This window comes from Labrus bergylta, chromosome 22 (genome assembly GCF_963930695.1).
Source record: "Labrus bergylta chromosome 22, fLabBer1.1, whole genome shotgun sequence".
NCBI lineage: Eukaryota > Metazoa > Chordata > Actinopteri > Labriformes > Labridae > Labrus > Labrus bergylta.
The window spans coordinates 7,427,958-7,441,092 of NC_089216.1; the positions used below are offsets into that span (position 1 = coordinate 7,427,958).

Consider the following 13,135-nt stretch of genomic DNA (forward strand, 5'->3'; position numbering starts at 1 on the left):
TACATGCAAAGCATGCGCTCTACCACTGAGCTACATCCCCATATTTTCTAGGTCTGGATCGGTATTTAAAACAGAGGCAATAATTTAGCCATGAAAGCGTACTAAGGTTGACTAATTGATGTCGATGGGGATAGAACCAAGAGCTTTTCCTGTATATGTGCTTGTAGGTCAACAGAAGAACGTTATAAAGACACTTGGAGATACTGGGGATTGAACCCAGGACCTCATACATGCAAAGCATGCGCTCTACCACTGAGCTACATCCCCATATTATCTAGGTCTGGATCGGTATTTAAAACAGAGGCAATCATTTAGCCATGCAAGTAGAAAGAGTTGACTAATTGATGTCGATGGGGATAGAACCAAGAGCTTTTCCTGTATATGTGCTTGTAGGTCAACAGGTAAGCTTGTAGCTCAGTGGTAAAGCATGCGCTCTACCACGGAGCTACCTCCCCATATTTTCTAGATCTGGATCGGTATTTAAAACAGAGGCAATAGTTTAGCCATGCAAGTAGAAAGAGTTGACTAATTGATGTCGATGGGGATAGAACCAAGAGCTTTTCCTGTATATGTGCTTGTAGGTCAACAGGTAAGCTTGTAGCTCAGTGGTAAAGCATGCGCTCTACCACGGAGCTACCTCCCCATATTTTCTAGATCTGGATCGGTATTTAAAACAGAGGCAATAGTTTAGCCATGCAAGTAGAAAGAGTTGACTAATTGATGTCGATGGGGATAGAACCAAGAGCTTTTCCTGTATATGTGCTTGTAGGTCAACAGGTAAGCTTGTAGCTCAGTGGTAAAGCATGCGCTCTACCACGTTCAATACAGAGGCAATCATTTAGCCATGCAAGTAGAAAGAGTACTAAGGTTGACGGGGATAGAACCAAGAGCTTTTCCTGTATATGTGCTTATAGGTCAACAGAAGAATGTTATAAAGACACTTGGAGATACTGGGGATTGAACCCAGGACCTCATACATGCAAAGCATGCGCTCTACCACTGAGCTACATCCCCATATTTTTGAGATCTGGATCGGTATTTAAAACAGAGGCAATAATTTAGCCATGAAAGCGTACTGAGGTTGACTAATTGATGTCGATGGGGATAGAACCAAGAGCTTTTCCTGTATATGTGCTTGTAGGTCAACAGGTAAGCTTGTAGCTCAGTGGTAAAGCATGCGCTCTACCACTGAGCTACATCCCCATATTTTCTAGATCTGGATCGGTATTTAAAACAGAGGCAATAGTTTAGCCTCGTAGGTCAACAGAATAATGTTATAAAGACACTTGGAGATGCTGGGGATTGATCCCAGGACCTCATACATGCAAAGCATGCGCTCTACCACTGAGCTACATCCCCATATTTTTTAGATCTGGATCGGTATTTAAAACAGAGGCAATAGTTTAGCCATGCAAGTAGAAAGAGTTCTAAGGTTGACGGGGATAGAACCAAGAGCTTTTCCTGCATATGTGCTCGTAGGTCAACAGAAGAATGTTATAAAGACACATGGAGAAGCTGGGGATTGAACCCAGGACCTCATACATGCAAAGCATGCGCTCTACCACTGAGCTACATCCCCATGTTTTCTAGATCTAGAACAGTATTTAAAACAGAGGCAATAGTTTAGCCATGCAAGAAGAAAGAGTACTGAGGTTGACTAATTGATGTCGATGGGGATAGAACCAAGAGCTTTTCCTGTATATGTGCTTGTAGGTCAACAGAAGAATGTTATAAAGACACTTGGAGATGCTGGGGATTCAACCCAGGACCTCATACATGCGAAGCATGCGCTCTACCACTGAGCTACATCCCCATATTTTCTAGATCTGGATCGGTATTTAAAACAGAGGCAATAGTTTAGCCATGCAAGTAGAAAGAGTACTAAGGTTGACGGGGATAGAACCAAGAGCTTTTCCTGTATATGTGCTTGTAGGTCAACAGAAGAATGTTATAAAGACACTTGGAGATACTGGGGATTGAACCCAGGCCCTCATACATGCAAAGCATGCGCTCTACCACTGAGCTACATCCCCATATTTTCTAGATCTGGATCGGTATTTAAAACAGAGGCAATAATTTAGCCATGAAAGCGTACTAAGGTTGACTAATTGATGTCGATGGGGATAGAACCAAGAGCTTTTCCTGTATATGTGCTTGTAGGTCAACAGAAGAATGTTATAAAGACACTTGGAGATACTGGGGATTGAACCCAGGACCTCATACATGCAAAGCATGCGCTCTAACACTGACCTACATCCCCATATTTTCTAGGTCTGGATCGGAATTTAAAACAGAGGCAATAATTTAGCCATGAAAGCGTACTAAGGTTGACTAATTGATGTCGATAGGGATAGAACCAAGAGCTTTTCCTGTATATGTGCTTGTAGGTCAACAGAAGAATGTTATAAAGACACTTGGAGATGCTGGGGATTGAACCCAGGACCTCATACATGCGAAGCATGTGCTCTACCACTGAGCTACATCCCCATATTTTCTAGATCTGGATCGGTATTTAAAACAGAGGCAATAGTTTAGCCATGCAAGCAGAAAGAGTACTAAGGTTGACGGGGATAGAACCAAGAGCTTTTCCTGTATATGTGCTTGTAGGTCAACAGAAGAATGTTATAAAGACACTTGGAGATACTGGGGATTGAACCCAGGCCCTCATACATGCAAAGCATGCGCTCTACCACTGAGCTACATCCCCATATTTTCTAGATCTGGATCGGTATTTAAAACAGAGGCAATAATTTAGCCATGAAAGCGTACTAAGGTTGACTAATTGATGTCGATGGGGATAGAACCAAGAGCTTTTCCTGTATATGTGCTTGTAGGTCAACAGAAGAATGTTATAAAGACACTTGGAGATACTGGGGATTGAACCCAGGACCTCATACATGCAAAGCATGCGCTCTAACACTGACCTACATCCCCATATTATCTAGGTCTGGATCGGTATTTAAAACAGAGGCAATAGTTTAGCCATGCAAGTAGAAAGAGTTGACTAATTGATGTCGATGGGGATAGAACCAAGAGCTTTTCCTGTATATGTGCTTGTAGGTCAACAGGTAAGCTTGTAGCTCAGTGGTAAAGCATGCGCTCTACCACGGAGCTACCTCCCCATATTTTCTAGATCTGGATCGGTATTTAAAACAGAGGCAATAGTTTAGCCATGCAAGTAGAAAGAGTTGACTAATTGATGTCGATGGGGATAGAACCAAGAGCTTTTCCTGTATATGTGCTTGTAGGTCAACAGGTAAGCTTGTAGCTCAGTGGTAAAGCATGCGCTCTACCACGGAGCTACCTCCCCATATTTTCTAGATCTGGATCGGTATTTAAAACAGAGGCAATAGTTTAGCCTCGTAGGTCAACAGAATAATGTTATAAAGACACTTGGAGATGCTGGGGATTGATCCCAGGATCTCAAACATGCAAAGCATGCACACTATCACTGAGCTACATCCTGATATTTTCTAGATCTGGATCGGTATTTAATACAGAGGCAATCATTTAGCCATGCAAGTAGAAAGAGTACTAAGGTTGACGGGGATAGAACCAAGAACTTTTCCTGTATATGTGCTTGTAGGTCAACAGAAGAATGTTATAAAGACACTTGGGATTGAACCCAGGAACTCATACATGCAAAGCATGCGCTCTACCACTGAGCTACATCCCCATATTTTCTAGATCTGGATCGGTATTTAAAACAGAGGCAATAATTTAGCCATGAAAGCGTACTAAGGTTGACTAATTGATGTCGATGGGGATAGAACCAAGAGCTTTTCCTGTATATGTGCTTGTAGTTCAACAGAAGAATGTTATAAAGACACTTGGAGATACTGGGGATTGAACCCAGGACCTCATACATGCAAAGCATGCGCTCTAACACTGACCTACATCCCCATATTATCTAGGTTTGGATCGGTATTTAAAACAGAGGCAATAGTTTAGCCATGCAAGTAGAAAGAGTTGACTAATTGATGTCGATGGGGATAGAACCAATAGCTTTTCCTGTATATGTGCTTGTAGGTCAACAGGTAAGCTTGTAGCTCAGTGGTAAAGCATGCGCTCTACCACGGAGCTACCTCCCCATATTTTCTAGATCTGGATCGGTATTTAAAACAGAGGCAATAGTTTAGCCATGCAAGTAGAAAGAGTTGACTAATTGATGTCGATGGGGATAGAACCAAGAGCTTTTCCTGTATATGTGCTTGTAGGTCAACAGGTAAGCTTGTAGCTCAGTGGTAAAGCATGCGCTCTACCACGGAGCTACCTCCCCATATTTTCTGGATCTGGATCGGTATTTAAAACAGAGGCAATAGTTTAGCCTCGTAGGTCAACAGAATAATGTTATAAAGACACTTGGAGATGCTGGGGATTGATCCCAGGATCTCAAACATGCAAAGCATGCACACTATCACTGAGCTACATCCTGATATTTTCTAGATCTGGATCGGTATTTAATACAGAGGCAATCATTTAGCCATGCAAGTAGAAAGAGTACTAAGGTTGACGGGGATAGAACCAAGAACTTTTCCTGTATATGTGCTTGTAGGTCAACAGAAGAATGTTATAAAGACACTTGGTATTGAACCCAGGACCTCATACATGCAAGGCATGCGCTCTACCACTGAGCTACATCCCCATATTTTCTAGATCTGGATCGGTATTTAAAACAGAGGCAATAATTTAGCCATGAAAGCGTACTAAGGTTGACTAATTGATGTCGATGGGGATAGAACCAAGAGCTTTTCCTGTATATGTGCTTGTAGGTCAACAGAAGAATGTTATAAAGACACTTGGGATTGAACGCAGGACCTCATACATGCAAAGCATGCGCTCTACCACTGAGCTACATCCCCATATTTTCTAGATCTGGATCGGTATTTAAAACAGAGGCAATAATTTAGCCATGAACGCGTACTAAGGTTGACTAATTGATGTCGATGGGGATAGAACCAAGAGCTTTTCCTGTATATGTGCTTGTAGGTCAACAGAAGAATGTTATAAAGACACTTGGGATTGAACCCAGGACCTCATACATGCAAAGCATGCGCTCTACCACTGAGCTACATCCCCATATTATCTAGGTCTGGATCGGTATTTAAAACAGAGGCAATAGTTTAGCCATGCAAGTAGAAAGAGTTGACTAATTGATGTCGATGGGGATAGAACCAAGAGCTTTTCCTGTATATGTGCTTGTAGGTCAACAGGTAAGCTTGTAGCTCAGTGGTAAAGCATGCGCTCTACCACGGAGCTACCTCCCCATATTTTCTAGATCTGGATCGGTATTTAAAACAGAGGCAATAGTTTAGCCATGCAAGTAGAAAGAGTTGACTAATTGATGTCGATGGGGATAGAACCAAGAGCTTTTCCTGTATATGTGCTTGTAGGTCAACAGGTTAGCTTGTAGCTCAGTGGTAAAGCATGCGCTCTACCACGGAGCTACCTCCCCATATTTTCTAGATCTGGATCGGTATTTAAAACAGAGGCAATAGTTTAGCCTCGTAGGTCAACAGAATAATGTTATGAAGACACTTGGAGATGCTGGGGATTGATCCCAGGATCTCAAACATGCAAAGCATGCACACTATCACTGAGCTACATCCTGATATTTGCTAGATCTGGATCGGTATTTAATACAGAGGCAATCATTTAGCCATGCAAGTAGAAAGAGTACTAAGGTTGACGGGGATAGAACCAAGAGCTTTTCCTGTATATGTGCTTGTAGGTCAACAGAAGAATGTTATAAAGACACTTGGAGATGCTGGGGATTGAACCCAGGACCTCATACATGCAAAGCATGCGCTCTACCACTGAGCTACATCCCCATATTTTCTAGATCTGGATCGGTATTTAAAACAGAGGCAATAATTTAGCCATGAAAGCGTACTGAGGTTGACTAATTGATGTCGATGGGGATAGAACCAAGAGCTTTTCCTGTATATGTGCTTGTAGGTCAACAGGTAAGCTTGTAGCTCAGTGGTAAAGCATGCGCTCTACCACTGAGCTACATCCCCATATTTTCTAGATCTGGATCGGTATTTAAAACAGAGGCAATAGTTTAGCCTCGTAGGTCAACAGAATACTGTTATAAAGACACTTGGAGATGCTGGGGATTGATCCCAGGATCTCAAACATGCAAAGCATGCACACTATCACTGAGCTACATCCCGATATTTTCTAGATCTGGATCGGTATTTAATACAGAGGCAATAATTTAGCCATGAAAGCGTACTAAGGTTGACTAATTGATGTCGATGGGGATAGAACCAAGAGCTTTTCCTGTATATGTGCTTGTAGGTCAACAGGTAAGCTTGTAGCTCAGTGGTAAAGCATGCGCTCTACCACGTTCAATACAGAGGCAATCATTTAGCCATGCAAGTAGAAAGAGTACTAAGGTTGACGGGGATAGAACCAAGAGCTTTTCCTGTATATGTGCTTATAGGTCAACAGAAGAATGTTATAAAGACACTTGGAGATACTGGGGATTGAACCCAGGACCTCATACATGCAAAGCATGCGCTCTACCACTGAGCTACATCCCCATATTTTCTAGATCTGGATCGGTATTTAAAACAGAGGCAATAGTTTAGCCATGCAAGAAGAAAGAGTTGACTAATTGATGTCGATGGGGATAGAACCAAGAGCTTTTCCTGTATATGTGCTTGTAGGTCAACAGGTAAGCTTGTAGCTCAGTGGTAAAGCATGTGCTCTACCACTGAGCTACATCCCCATATTTTCTAGATCTGGATCGGTATTTAAAACAGAGGCAATAGTTTAGCCATGCAAGTAGAAAGAGTTGACTAATTGATGTCGATGGGGATAGAACCAAGAACTTTTCCTTTATATGTGCTTGTAGGTCAACAGAAGAATGTTATAAAGACACTTGGAGACGCTGGGGATTGATCCCAGGATCTCAAACATGCAAAGCATGCACACTATCACTGAGCTACATCCCGATATTTTCTAGATCTGGATCGGTATCTAATACAGAGGCAATCACTTAGCCATGCAAGTAGAAAGAGTACTAAGGTTGACAGGGATAGAACCAAGAGCTTTTCCTGTATATGTGCTTGGAGGTCAACAGAAGAATGTTATAAAGACACTTGGAGATGCTGGGGATTGAACCCAGGACCTCATACATGCGAAGCATGCGCTCTACCACTGAGCTACATCCCCATATTTTCTAGATCTGGATCGGTATTTAAAACAGAGGCAATAATTTAGCCATGAAAGCGTACTAAGGTTGACTAATTGATGTCGATGGGGATAGAACCAAGAGCTTTTCCTGTATATGTGCTTGTAGGTCAACAGAAGAATGTTATAAAGACACTTGGAGATACAACCCAGGACCTCATACATGCAAAGCATGCGCTCTACCACTGAGCTACATCCCCATATTTTCTAGATCTGGATCGGTATTTAAAACAGAGGCAATAATTTAGCCATGAAAGCGTACTAAGGTTGACTAATTGATGTCGATGGGGATAGAACCAAGAGCTTTTCCTGTATATGTGCTTGTAGGTCAACAGAAGAATGTTATAAAGACACTTGGAGATACAACCCAGGACCTCATACATGCAAAGCATGCGCTCTACCACTGAGCTACATCCCCATATTTTCTAGGTCTGGATCGGTATTTAAAACAGAGGCAATAGTTTAGCCATGGAAGTAGAAAGAGTTGACTAATTGATGTCGATGGGGATAGAACCAAGAACTTTTCCTGTATATGTGCTTGTAGGTCAACAGAAGAATGTTATAAAGACACTTGGGATTGAACGCAGGACCTCATACATGCAAAGCATGCGCTCTACCACTGAGCTACATCCCCATATTTTCTAGATCTGGATCGGTATTTAAAACAGAGGCAATAATTTAGCCATGAAAGCGTACTAAGGTTGACTAATTGATGTCGATGGGGATAGAACCAAGAGCTTTTCCTGTATATGTGCTTGTAGGTCAACAGAAGAACGTTATAAAGACACTTGGAGATACTGGGGATTGAACCCAGGACCTCATACATGCAAAGCATGCGCTCTACCACTGAGCTACATCCCCATATTATTTAGGTCTGGATCGGTATTTAAAACAGAGGCAATAGTTTAGCCATGCAAGTAGAAAGAGTTGACTAATTGATGTCGATGGGGATAGAACCAAGAGCTTTTCCTGTATATGTGCTTGTAGGTCAACAGGTAAGCTTGTAGCTCAGTGGTAAAGCATGCGCTCTACCACGGAGCTACCTCCCCATATTTTCTAGATCTGGATCGGTATTTAAAACAGAGGCAATAGTTTAGCCATGCAAGTAGAAAGAGTTGACTAATTGATGTCGATGGGGATAGAACCAAGAGCTTTTCCTGTATATGTGCTTGTAGGTCAACAGGTAAGCTTGTAGCTCAGTGGTAAAGCATGCGCTCTACCACGTTCAATACAGAGGCAATCATTCAGCCATGCAAGTAGAAAGAGTACTAAGGTTGACGGGGATAGAACCAAGAGCTTTTCCTGTATATGTGCTTATAGGTCAACAGAAGAATGTTATAAAGACACTTGGAGATACTGGGGATTGAACCCAGGACCTCATACATGCAAAGCATGCGCTCTACCACTGAGCTACATCCCCATATTTTCTAGATCTGGATCGGTATTTAAAACAGAGGCAATAGTTTAGCCATGCAAGAAGAAAGAGTTGACTAATTGATGTCGATGGGGATAGAACCAAGAGCTTTTCCTGTATAAGTGCTTGTAGGTCAACAGGTAAGCTTGTAGCTCAGTGGTAAAGCATGTGCTCTACCACTGAGCTACATCCCCATATTTTCTAGATCTGGATCGGTATTTAAAACAGAGGCAATAGTTTAGCCATGCAAGTAGAAAGAGTTGACTAATTGATGTCGATGGGGATAGAACCAAGAACTTTTCCTTTATATGTGCTTGTAGGTCAACAGAAGAATGTTATAAAGACACTTGGAGATGCTGGGGATTGAACCCAGGACCTCATACATGCAAAGCATGCGCTCTACCACTGAGCTACATCCCCATATTTTCTAGATCTGGATCGGTATTTAAAACAGAGGCAATAATTTAGCCATGAAAGCGTACTGAGGTTGACTAATTGATGTCGATGGGGATAGAACCAAGAGCTTTTCCTGTATATGTGCTTGTAGGTCAACAGGTAAGCTTGTAGCTCAGTGGTAAAGCATGCGCTCTACCACGGAGCTACCTCCCCATATTTTCTAGATCTGGATCGGTATTTAAAACAGAGGCAATAGTTTAGCCTCGTAGGTCAACAGAATAATGTTATAAAGACACTTGGAGATGCTGGGGATTGATCCCAGGATCTCAAACATGCAAAGCATGCACACTATCACTGAGCTACATCCTGATATTTTCTAGATCTGGATCGGTATTTAATACAGAGGCAATCATTTAGCCATGCAAGTAGAAAGAGTACTAAGGTTGACGGGGATAGAACCAAGAACTTTTCCTGTATATGTGCTTGTAGGTCAACAGAAGAATGTTATAAAGACACTTGGGATTGAACCCAGGAACTCATACATGCAAAGCATGCGCTCTACCACTGAGCTACATCCCCATATTTTCTAGATCTGGATCGGTATTTAAAACAGAGGCAATAATTTAGCCATGAAAGCGTACTAAGGTTGACTAATTGATGTCGATGGGGATAGAACCAAGAGCTTTTCCTGTATATGTGCTTGTAGTTCAACAGAAGAATGTTATAAAGACACTTGGAGATACTGGGGATTGAACCCAGGACCTCATACATGCAAAGCATGCGCTCTAACACTGACCTACATCCCCATATTATCTAGGTTTGGATCGGTATTTAAAACAGAGGCAATAGTTTAGCCATGCAAGTAGAAAGAGTTGACTAATTGATGTCGATGGGGATAGAACCAATAGCTTTTCCTGTATATGTGCTTGTAGGTCAACAGGTAAGCTTGTAGCTCAGTGGTAAAGCATGCGCTCTACCACGGAGCTACCTCCCCATATTTTCTAGATCTGGATCGGTATTTAAAACAGAGGCAATAGTTTAGCCATGCAAGTAGAAAGAGTTGACTAATTGATGTCGATGGGGATAGAACCAAGAGCTTTTCCTGTATATGTGCTTGTAGGTCAACAGGTAAGCTTGTAGCTCAGTGGTAAAGCATGCGCTCTACCACGGAGCTACCTCCCCATATTTTCTGGATCTGGATCGGTATTTAAAACAGAGGCAATAGTTTAGCCTCGTAGGTCAACAGAATAATGTTATAAAGACACTTGGAGATGCTGGGGATTGATCCCAGGATCTCAAACATGCAAAGCATGCACACTATCACTGAGCTACATCCTGATATTTTCTAGATCTGGATCGGTATTTAATACAGAGGCAATCATTTAGCCATGCAAGTAGAAAGAGTACTAAGGTTGACGGGGATAGAACCAAGAACTTTTCCTGTATATGTGCTTGTAGGTCAACAGAAGAATGTTATAAAGACACTTGGTATTGAACCCAGGACCTCATACATGCAAGGCATGCGCTCTACCACTGAGCTACATCCCCATATTTTCTAGATCTGGATCGGTATTTAAAACAGAGGCAATAATTTAGCCATGAAAGCGTACTAAGGTTGACTAATTGATGTCGATGGGGATAGAACCAAGAGCTTTTCCTGTATATGTGCTTGTAGGTCAACAGAAGAATGTTATAAAGACACTTGGGATTGAACGCAGGACCTCATACATGCAAAGCATGCGCTCTACCACTGAGCTACATCCCCATATTTTCTAGATCTGGATCGGTATTTAAAACAGAGGCAATAATTTAGCCATGAACGCGTACTAAGGTTGACTAATTGATGTCGATGGGGATAGAACCAAGAGCTTTTCCTGTATATGTGCTTGTAGGTCAACAGAAGAATGTTATAAAGACACTTGGAGATACTGGGGATTGAACCCAGGACCTCATACATGCAAAGCATGCGCTCTACCACTGAGCTACATCCCCATATTATCTAGGTCTGGATCGGTATTTAAAACAGAGGCAATAGTTTAGCCATGCAAGTAGAAAGAGTTGACTAATTGATGTCGATGGGGATAGAACCAAGAGCTTTTCCTGTATATGTGCTTGTAGGTCAACAGGTAAGCTTGTAGCTCAGTGGTAAAGCATGCGCTCTACCACGGAGCTACCTCCCCATATTTTCTAGATCTGGATCGGTATTTAAAACAGAGGCAATAGTTTAGCCATGCAAGTAGAAAGAGTTGACTAATTGATGTCGATGGGGATAGAACCAAGAGCTTTTCCTGTATATGTGCTTGTAGGTCAACAGGTTAGCTTGTAGCTCAGTGGTAAAGCATGCGCTCTACCACGGAGCTACCTCCCCATATTTTCTAGATCTGGATCGGTATTTAAAACAGAGGCAATAGTTTAGCCTCGTAGGTCAACAGAATAATGTTATGAAGACACTTGGAGATGCTGGGGATTGATCCCAGGATCTCAAACATGCAAAGCATGCACACTATCACTGAGCTACATCCTGATATTTGCTAGATCTGGATCGGTATTTAATACAGAGGCAATCATTTAGCCATGCAAGTAGAAAGAGTACTAAGGTTGACGGGGATAGAACCAAGAGCTTTTCCTGTATATGTGCTTGTAGGTCAACAGAAGAATGTTATAAAGACACTTGGAGATGCTGGGGATTGAACCCAGGACCTCATACATGCAAAGCATGCGCTCTACCACTGAGCTACATCCCCATATTTTCTAGATCTGGATCGGTATTTAAAACAGAGGCAATAATTTAGCCATGAAAGCGTACTGAGGTTGACTAATTGATGTCGATGGGGATAGAACCAAGAGCTTTTCCTGTATATGTGCTTGTAGGTCAACAGGTAAGCTTGTAGCTCAGTGGTAAAGCATGCGCTCTACCACTGAGCTACATCCCCATATTTTCTAGATCTGGATCGGTATTTAAAACAGAGGCAATAGTTTAGCCTCGTAGGTCAACAGAATAATGTTATAAAGACACTTGGAGATGCTGGGGATTGATCCCAGGATCTCAAACATGCAAAGCATGCACACTATCACTGAGCTACATCCCGATATTTTCTAGATCTGGATCGGTATTTAATACAGAGGCAATAATTTAGCCATGAAAGCGTACTAAGGTTGACTAATTGATGTCGATGGGGATAGAACCAAGAGCTTTTCCTGTATATGTGCTTGTAGGTCAACAGGTAAGCTTGTAGCTCAGTGGTAAAGCATGCGCTCTACCACGTTCAATACAGAGGCAATCATTTAGCCATGCAAGTAGAAAGAGTACTAAGGTTGACGGGGATAGAACCAAGAGCTTTTCCTGTATATGTGCTTATAGGTCAACAGAAGAATGTTATAAAGACACTTGGAGATATTGGGGATTGAACCCAGGACCTCATACATGCAAAGCATGCGCTCTACCACTGAGCTACATCCCCATATTTTCTAGATCTGGATCGGTATTTAAAACAGAGGCAATAGTTTAGCCATGCAAGAAGAAAGAGTTGACTAATTGATGTCGATGGGGATAGAACCAAGAGCTTTTCCTGTATATGTGCTTGTAGGTCAACAGGTAAGCTTGTAGCTCAGTGGTAAAGCATGTGCTCTACCACTGAGCTACATCCCCATATTTTCTAGATCTGGATCGGTATTTAAAACAGAGGCAATAGTTTAGCCATGCAAGTAGAAAGAGTTGACTAATTGATGTCGATGGGGATAGAACCAAGAACTTTTCCTTTATATGTGCTTGTAGGTCAACAGAAGAATGTTATAAAGACACTTGGAGACGCTGGGGATTGATCCCAGGATCTCAAACATGCAAAGCATGCACACTATCACTGAGCTACATCCCGATATTTTCTAGATCTGGATCGGTATCTAATACAGAGGCAATCATTTAGCCATGCAAGTAGAAAGAGTACTAAGGTTGACAGGGATAGAACCAAGAGCTTTTCCTGTATATGTGCTTGGAGGTCAACAGAAGAATGTTAAAAAGACACTTGGAGATGCTGGGGATTGAACCCAGGACCTCATACATGCAAAGCATGCGCTCTACCACTGAGCTACATCCCCATATTTTCTAGATCTGGATCGGTATTTAAA

At 42.0% G+C, this 13,135-nt stretch overlaps 1 long non-coding RNA gene and 25 other non-coding genes across 27 annotated transcripts in view; all 26 read right to left on the bottom strand.

Annotated features, from left to right (window-relative positions):
• Positions 1-13,135, bottom strand: part of LOC136177330 (uncharacterized) — a 54,127-nt gene that overhangs the window by 23,551 nt on the left and 17,441 nt on the right. The window lies entirely within an intron of this gene.
• On the bottom strand, positions 196-267 carry trnaa-ugc (transfer RNA alanine (anticodon UGC)). Its single transcript has one exon. It is a non-coding gene; the product is annotated as a tRNA-Ala (tRNA).
• Positions 943-1,014, bottom strand: trnaa-ugc (transfer RNA alanine (anticodon UGC)). The gene has a single exon. It is a non-coding gene; the product is annotated as a tRNA-Ala (tRNA).
• trnaa-ugc (transfer RNA alanine (anticodon UGC)) lies at positions 1,288-1,359 on the bottom strand. The gene has a single exon. It is a non-coding gene; the product is annotated as a tRNA-Ala (tRNA).
• trnaa-ugc (transfer RNA alanine (anticodon UGC)) lies at positions 1,508-1,579 on the bottom strand. The gene has a single exon. It is a non-coding gene; the product is annotated as a tRNA-Ala (tRNA).
• trnaa-cgc (transfer RNA alanine (anticodon CGC)) lies at positions 1,742-1,813 on the bottom strand. Its single transcript has one exon. It is a non-coding gene; the product is annotated as a tRNA-Ala (tRNA).
• trnaa-ugc (transfer RNA alanine (anticodon UGC)) lies at positions 1,962-2,033 on the bottom strand. The gene has a single exon. It is a non-coding gene; the product is annotated as a tRNA-Ala (tRNA).
• On the bottom strand, positions 2,189-2,260 carry trnaa-ugc (transfer RNA alanine (anticodon UGC)). Its single transcript has one exon. It is a non-coding gene; the product is annotated as a tRNA-Ala (tRNA).
• trnaa-cgc (transfer RNA alanine (anticodon CGC)) lies at positions 2,416-2,487 on the bottom strand. Its single transcript has one exon. It is a non-coding gene; the product is annotated as a tRNA-Ala (tRNA).
• trnaa-ugc (transfer RNA alanine (anticodon UGC)) lies at positions 2,636-2,707 on the bottom strand. The gene has a single exon. It is a non-coding gene; the product is annotated as a tRNA-Ala (tRNA).
• trnaa-ugc (transfer RNA alanine (anticodon UGC)) lies at positions 2,863-2,934 on the bottom strand. Its single transcript has one exon. It is a non-coding gene; the product is annotated as a tRNA-Ala (tRNA).
• trnaa-ugc (transfer RNA alanine (anticodon UGC)) lies at positions 3,832-3,903 on the bottom strand. Its single transcript has one exon. It is a non-coding gene; the product is annotated as a tRNA-Ala (tRNA).
• trnaa-ugc (transfer RNA alanine (anticodon UGC)) lies at positions 4,574-4,645 on the bottom strand. The gene has a single exon. It is a non-coding gene; the product is annotated as a tRNA-Ala (tRNA).
• On the bottom strand, positions 5,008-5,079 carry trnaa-ugc (transfer RNA alanine (anticodon UGC)). Its single transcript has one exon. It is a non-coding gene; the product is annotated as a tRNA-Ala (tRNA).
• Positions 5,760-5,831, bottom strand: trnaa-ugc (transfer RNA alanine (anticodon UGC)). The gene has a single exon. It is a non-coding gene; the product is annotated as a tRNA-Ala (tRNA).
• trnaa-ugc (transfer RNA alanine (anticodon UGC)) lies at positions 6,477-6,548 on the bottom strand. The gene has a single exon. It is a non-coding gene; the product is annotated as a tRNA-Ala (tRNA).
• On the bottom strand, positions 7,111-7,182 carry trnaa-cgc (transfer RNA alanine (anticodon CGC)). The gene has a single exon. It is a non-coding gene; the product is annotated as a tRNA-Ala (tRNA).
• Positions 7,990-8,061, bottom strand: trnaa-ugc (transfer RNA alanine (anticodon UGC)). The gene has a single exon. It is a non-coding gene; the product is annotated as a tRNA-Ala (tRNA).
• On the bottom strand, positions 8,549-8,620 carry trnaa-ugc (transfer RNA alanine (anticodon UGC)). Its single transcript has one exon. It is a non-coding gene; the product is annotated as a tRNA-Ala (tRNA).
• trnaa-ugc (transfer RNA alanine (anticodon UGC)) lies at positions 8,963-9,034 on the bottom strand. Its single transcript has one exon. It is a non-coding gene; the product is annotated as a tRNA-Ala (tRNA).
• Positions 9,745-9,816, bottom strand: trnaa-ugc (transfer RNA alanine (anticodon UGC)). Its single transcript has one exon. It is a non-coding gene; the product is annotated as a tRNA-Ala (tRNA).
• On the bottom strand, positions 10,487-10,558 carry trnaa-ugc (transfer RNA alanine (anticodon UGC)). Its single transcript has one exon. It is a non-coding gene; the product is annotated as a tRNA-Ala (tRNA).
• On the bottom strand, positions 10,931-11,002 carry trnaa-ugc (transfer RNA alanine (anticodon UGC)). The gene has a single exon. It is a non-coding gene; the product is annotated as a tRNA-Ala (tRNA).
• Positions 11,683-11,754, bottom strand: trnaa-ugc (transfer RNA alanine (anticodon UGC)). The gene has a single exon. It is a non-coding gene; the product is annotated as a tRNA-Ala (tRNA).
• trnaa-ugc (transfer RNA alanine (anticodon UGC)) lies at positions 12,400-12,471 on the bottom strand. The gene has a single exon. It is a non-coding gene; the product is annotated as a tRNA-Ala (tRNA).
• On the bottom strand, positions 13,034-13,105 carry trnaa-cgc (transfer RNA alanine (anticodon CGC)). Its single transcript has one exon. It is a non-coding gene; the product is annotated as a tRNA-Ala (tRNA).